Raw genomic sequence first — 7,108 nt, 5'->3', positions numbered from 1 at the left:
TACTTCAGAAATGATAAACTTTGCATCCCAAATGCTAACTTTTTCTAACAGTCTTAACTTTCTAATATTTTTAAATTTTAGCCTTTTTTTAACATCTACAATTTATCTGCTTTTAACTGTTGTACATTTTTATGGGGTACAATATGGTTTTTCTAAGAATGCATGCAGTATAAGATAATACAGTAAAGGATATTACCATATCCATCATCTTCAACAAAGACATTACATGTTGATACCTCTATCATAGCAGATTTTCATTCTATTTTTTTAAAAAAATATGTAAAATTGGCAATGCCCTTTTTTCCATTAGTTTGTAGAAAAATAACCTATTGCCTTGTTTATATGCATTCTATTGTCTGTTAAACACTTTTCTTGAGCCTTTCTCTGCCTCCCACTCATACAATACAGCAATCTTACTCTTGAATGTTTACCCAAAGGACAGGAAATCACACTGTGTAAGAGGTATTTGCACACCCACGTTAAAGGCAGCATTATTCATAATAGCTAAGGCACAGAATCAACCGAAGTGCCCAACAACTAAATTTTGAGCCTTTTGAATGTCTTTGTTTTTTGCATTTCATTCTAAGGCTTACATTAAATAACAGCCTCTTCAATGTACTATGAGTTTTGCATGTGTTTCTGTTTATCTACATGTTATTTGTGAAATTAAGAGAGAAAGCATATCTAATAGAAAGTTAACAATGTCCACTAGATTTTAATATTTCCCAATTACTATAAATGTCATAACTTTCAAAATAAATTTTCAGCTTATTTCAGAATTAAATGAGCTAATACCCACCAATTCTTCTCAACCTACTGGTATTTTATAAAGGCTGGCTGTAATCTTATTTAAAATATAGAGAAGATAATTAGTAAGTGAAGCATGATCATAATGAAGACTAAGAGGACCATGCTGAATATGAAAGTTTAAAGAACTGGTGGAACATTTAGAAGTAACAGGTGCATATGTGTTTTATGATGGATATAATAACAATATATTTTTGATTAAAGAAAACATTTTCTTAAAACTTGCAGCAGTTAAAAAAAATGTGATCAACAAGTGAGTCAGAGCACTGAGTTTTTGCTTAAATGGATTCAAGTGGTGACTAGGAGGAATTTTCCTTGATAAATGTACTGGAGCAGAAGTTAAGGCTTCAGCAAGTGACTTCAGGGTTTCATCCTCCAGTTGCTACTGTTGAATACTGAGCTTTCCAGATGCCTGCACAGGATGGTGTCTACAGTAGCTGGAAATACAGGACAAAAATGAGAAGTGACTATGACAGAGATCACACAGCTAGAATAGAAATAAGCTTATCCTCTTTCATACATGACCTATATTGCTCTTTGTTTACACTTACTCTGTTTGGAAACATTGGTAAAAATGTGGTTTTATTTTGATTGTTGGGTCTTTTTGTTTTGTTTTGTCCTTTTTTTTTTTTTTTAGGTTTTTGCCATAGGGTGCATGTCTTTGCTGGAGAAGGCAGACAGAGTGAGACAGTAAAAGGGAAAGTGAGAAATCAATCTCCAAGGTGGATGGCCATGCCACAATCCCTTCTCATCAATTCTCTCCCTAGGATTTGGAGTACACATACATACACATGTCCAGCATGATTTTCAAGCTGCCAAGTTCAGGAATCGAACCATGGCCGACTATGAGAAGTGACTATGACAGAGATCACACAGCTAGAATAGAAATAAGCTTATCCTCTTTCATACATGACCTATATTGCTCTTTGTTTACACTTACTCTGTTTGGAAACATTGGTAAAAATGTGGTTTTATTTTGATTGTTGGGTCTTTTTGTTTTGTTTTGTCCTTTTTTTTTTTTTTTAGGTTTTTGCCATAGGGTGCATGTCTTTGCTGGAGAAGGCAGACAGAGTGAGACAGTAAAAGGGAAAGTGAGAAATCAATCTCCAAGGTGGATGGCCATGCCACAATCCCTTCTCATCAATTCTCTCCCTAGGATTTGGAGTACACATACATACACATGTCCAGCATGATTTTCAAGCTGCCAAGTTCAGGAATCGAACCATGGCCGACTATGAGAGAGTCCAATACTTTAACTCCTGCCATCTGTTGCCCCCATGAAAATGTATTTTAACATCAAAATCAATTTCTTTAGCCAGAGTTTTTTTTTAATCTATAATACAAATAAATAAAACATTTTTGGAAAAGTGCCAGTCTGCCTGTCTTTCAACATAAATGAAAATAAACAGTTAAAATATGTCTGCATACTTGAGCCAGCAGATAGTGTAGTGGATAAGGCACTGAAATACCACATGACCAATAGATCTGCTGACTTGAAACTCATGCTGGGTATGCCTGCATGCATACCCCAAACCCCAAGATGGAAATTAATAGAAGGGATTATAGTGGTCACCCTTTCAGAGGGGGTGGTTTCTCACTTTCTCTCTGTGTTTCTCTAAAAACAAATGAACAAAAATATAAATATATTTGTTTGCTAACCATGTTTTTATTATTTACAGGTGAAAACAAAAAAAAAGAAACATATTTCCACATTTACGGTCATTGCTAATACATTATACAATATGAATGCCACTTGAGACCACTTGAAAGGCAGCTAACATGTTTCTGTTCTACAAAATTTGATTGTAGTCTAGAGGAGAAGGGAATCAAAAATCATCAAAGCTTTTAGGTTAGATTATATATACTCTTTATTATATACTAGATTGAACTGAAATATAAACTTTTAAAACATTTTGTTATAAAAAGAATTCATCCAAATAATAAAGCAAATTAAATATATAGTTTTATAAACCAAGCACTGAGTGGCTTTCAATTTAATAACCCTTAAATATATTAATTTAAAATCACCTTTAGATGATGTGGGGAAGACCACCTATAAATTCACATATTTTTAGTTAGCCAATTATCTTGTCATTTTAGGGGATAGATTTAAATATCCCGTTACACAAATTTTTTATTAAGATGACAAAATATTGCTGTCTGTAACAGAATTATATTAAGAATCTCAGTACTTGATGAAGGTCATGAAGATGCTAATGCTGGTAATCTTTATTACATTTTTTTAGTGGAGAGTGTTCGTTCAATTTTCTGAAAATGGGCATGGCCCTTTAAATTACCTTGCCCAAGTTACTTGCCAAGGTCATCCCATCAGGCTAAGCCTGGACCTTTCAATGGAAGAAATGCAAGCAAAGAAATAATGGAAAAGCATATTGAACGTGTTAAAAGGGAAACAATTTCAACCATGATTATTATATCCAACAAGATTATCCTTCATATGGGAAAAAAAGATTAAAATGTTCTCAGACAAACTAAACCTGAAAGAATTTGACAACAAACCAGCTCTTCAAGAATCTGTGAAGAGGGAACCAGCAGTTAGCGTAATGGCTATGTTGCTGGACTCCCACGTAGTCGACCGCAGTTCACGTCCCAGACCCAGTGGCTTAAAATTCATGACAAGCGCATGTGCGTGCGTGCCCAAGATCCCGAGAGGAGAATGGAGGAGAAGGGATTGTGGCGTGACCATCTCCCCTGGGGGGTGATTTCTCGCTTTCTGTCTCTATGTCTCTCTCTGTCTGTCTGGCGAGTGCACGCACCCTATAGTGAAAACCTCTCCAAAAAAAAAAAAAAAGAGCTGGAGTTGCGATACTAATTTCTGACAAAATAGAATTTAAAATGAAAACTGTATGAAGAGACAAAGATGGGTACTTTAGAGTAGTAAAAGTGTTAATCCATCAAGAAGAATCAAGCTTATATATATCAATGCACATAATTCAAGAGCACCCAAATACATGAAGGAAATTCCATTAGATCTGAAAGGAGAGCTAAACTGCAACTCACTAATTGTTGAGGACCGCAACACCTCACTATCTTCTTTGGACAGATCATCTAGACAAAAAATAAGCAAAGAGGTAAAGGATCTAAATAATACTATAAATCAAATGGACTTAACAGACATCTATAGAACCTTCCACACAAAAACCACAGGATATACTTTTTTCTCACCGCCACACAGAACCTTTTCAAAGATTGACCACATGATAGGGCACAAATTAAGCCTCTATAGATTCAAAGGCATAGAAAGTATATCCAGTGTCTTTTCTGACCTTAATGGAATTAAACTTGATATTAATTTCATGAAAAATCCTCAGAAATGCACAAATACATGGAAACTAAATAACCCACTCCTGAATGACTTCACAACTACTAAAGAAATAAAGACTGAACTAAAAAGAATAATGGAAGCCAATGACAATGAGTACACCAGTTTCCGTAATCTTTGGGACACTGCAAAAGCAGTCAAAAGAGGGAATTTCATAGCATTTAGTGCACATAAGGAGATGTTGGAAAGAAGGCAAATGGACCACCTAATGTCATATGAGCCTCAGAGAGTTGGAAAACAATAGCAAAAAAAAAAAATCCATAAACTCCAGGAGAAAAGAAGTAAAAAAGATTTAAGAAGAAAAAAATGAAATAGAAAATAAACAAACTACACAGAAAATAAATGAAAGTAAAAGCTCATCCTTTGAAAAAAAAAAATTGAGGGGGACCAGCAGTTAGTGTAATGACTGTGTTGCTAAACTCCCATGTAGTACACTGTGGTTCAAATCCCAGATCCTGCGGCATAAACTCACGCCGGGCATGTATGTGTGCGTGCCCAGGATCCCGAGAGGAGAATGGGATTGCGATGTGTCCATTCCTCCTGGGGGGGGGTGATTTCTCGTTTTCTGTCTCTGTTTTTCTCTGTCTATCTGGCGAGCACACACGCCCTGTAACAAAAATCTCTCTCAAATAAAAAGATAAAAAAAATTGATATAGCACTAGCTAGACTAATTAAGAAGAGAAAGGAATCAGGTAAATCAAATTCACAATGAAGCAGGCAATATAACAACAGACATAATAGAAATACAAAATATCATTAGAGAATACTATGAACAACAATAAGCCAACAAACAAAAAATCTGGATGAGATCAACAAATTCCTGGACACATATAATCTAACAAGATTGAGTCAGAAGGATGAAGAAAGTCTCAATAGGCCCATAACAAGCCATGAGATTAAATCAGTAATAAATAACCTCTCAACAAAGAAAAGCCCAGGTACTAACGGCTTCACCTGTGAATTCTACAAAACTTTTAAAGAAAAGTTAACCCCCATTCTCCTCAAGTTATTTTTAAATATCTAAAAGGGTGGAACTCTCTCAAATTCATTCTATGAAGCCTCCATCACCCTTATCCTTAAAACAATAAGCCTCTATCACCCTCATCCCTTAAAACAATCAATAAGGACAGAACAAGGAAGGAAAACTAGACACCAATATCTCTGATGACTGTAGATGCAAAAATTCTCAAAAAGATACTAGCAAATTGTATCCAATAATATACAATAATATATAAAAAAGATTATACATCACGACCAGGTTGGCTTTCTTCTAGGGATGCCAGGATGGTTCAACGTATGCAAAACCATAAATGTAGTATACCATATTAACAGAAAGAAAAGTATAAAACATATGATCATATCATTTGATGCAGAAACAGCATTTGATAAGATACAACATCCCTCCATGATCAAGATTCTCAGCAAAATCGGTATATAAGGGTCATTCCTCAACACAATAAAAGCTATCTATTAAAAACCCATAACTAATATCATCCTTAATGGAGAATAGCTAAAAGCTTTTCAACTAAAAGTTGGTACAAGACAAGGACGCCCACTTTCTCCACTCCTTTTCAGTATAGTACTGGAAGTGCTTGCCAACGCAATCAGAAAAGAGAATAAAATAAAAGGCATTCAAATAAGAAAATAAGATTACATGATTGTATACAAAGAAGACCTAACGGTTTCCATGAAAAAATTCCTGGAAGTAATACATGAATACAGTAAAGTTGTAGGATACAAAAACAACATACAGAAATCTATAGCATTTCTATATATGAACAGCAGGCAGACAGAGATTGAACTGAAGAAAGTAATTCCATTTACCATAGCCACAAAAAGTATAAAATACCTAGGAATAAATCTAACCAAAGAAGTTAAAGACTTTCACAAGGAAAACTATTAGAAGCTAAAAAATAGAAATTAAAGATGACACAAAAAATTGGAAGGATGTCCCATGTTGCTGGATTAGAAGAATTAATATAATCAGAATGGCAATTCTAACCATATTAACCTACATATTTAATGCAACCCAAATCAAAGTACCAGACACATTCTTCACAGATCTAGAAAAGACTACCGTACAATTTTTCTGGAATCAAAAAAGACCTCATATTGCCAAAGCAATCCTGCACAAGAAGAGTGGAGTGGGCAGCATCTTACTCCCTGACCCCAAAATATACTGTACAGCTGTGATAATCAAAACTGCGTGGTATTGGCACAGAAACAGACAGGTGAACCAATGGAACAGAATAGAGACCATAGAAATAAACCCCTAAACATGCAGTCAACTGATATTTGACAAAGGGTACCAGTCAATCTAGTAGTAAAAAGAAAACCTCTTTAGCAAATGATGTTGGGAAAAGTAGATATTCACCTACAGAAATATGAATTTAAACCCCTACCACTCACTATTGACAAAAATCAAATCAAACTAGGTCAAAGATCTAAATCTAAGACCTCAAACTATGAAACTACTGCTGGAAAAGACAGGAAAACTCTGGAGACATTGGGGTAGGCAAAGACTTTTTAAATAAGACTCCCCAAAGCATAGTCAATAATCCCCAAAATAGACGAGTGGGATTACATCAGACTAAGAACTTTTTGCATGGCAAATGACACAGTAATTAGTGTGAATCAACAGCCCCCAGAATAGGAAAATATTTTTGTAAACTATGTGTCAGATAAGGGGCTGATAACCACAATACACAAGGAACTCAAGCAGCTGTCCTGAAAAAAAGATGATCAACCCTATTAAAAGATAGGAGAATGAATTGAAAAAACCACCCTATGAGGATGACATATGAATAGCCAAAAGGCATATGAAAAATGCTCAACATCCCTTATTGTAAGAGAAATGCAGACCAAAAGAACAATGAAATACCACCTAACCCCAGTCAGAATGACTAAGACTAAAAAAAAACAAAAAATGGTAAGTGTTGGCAGAGGTGTGGTGAAAGGGGA

Source organism: Tupaia chinensis, unplaced genomic scaffold (genome assembly GCF_000334495.1).
Source record: "Tupaia chinensis unplaced genomic scaffold, TupChi_1.0 Scaffold144578_1, whole genome shotgun sequence".
Taxonomy (NCBI): Eukaryota; Metazoa; Chordata; class Mammalia; order Scandentia; family Tupaiidae; genus Tupaia; species Tupaia belangeri.
The sequence above is the reverse complement of the archived record's forward strand: the minus strand, read 5'-3'. Positions refer to the sequence as shown.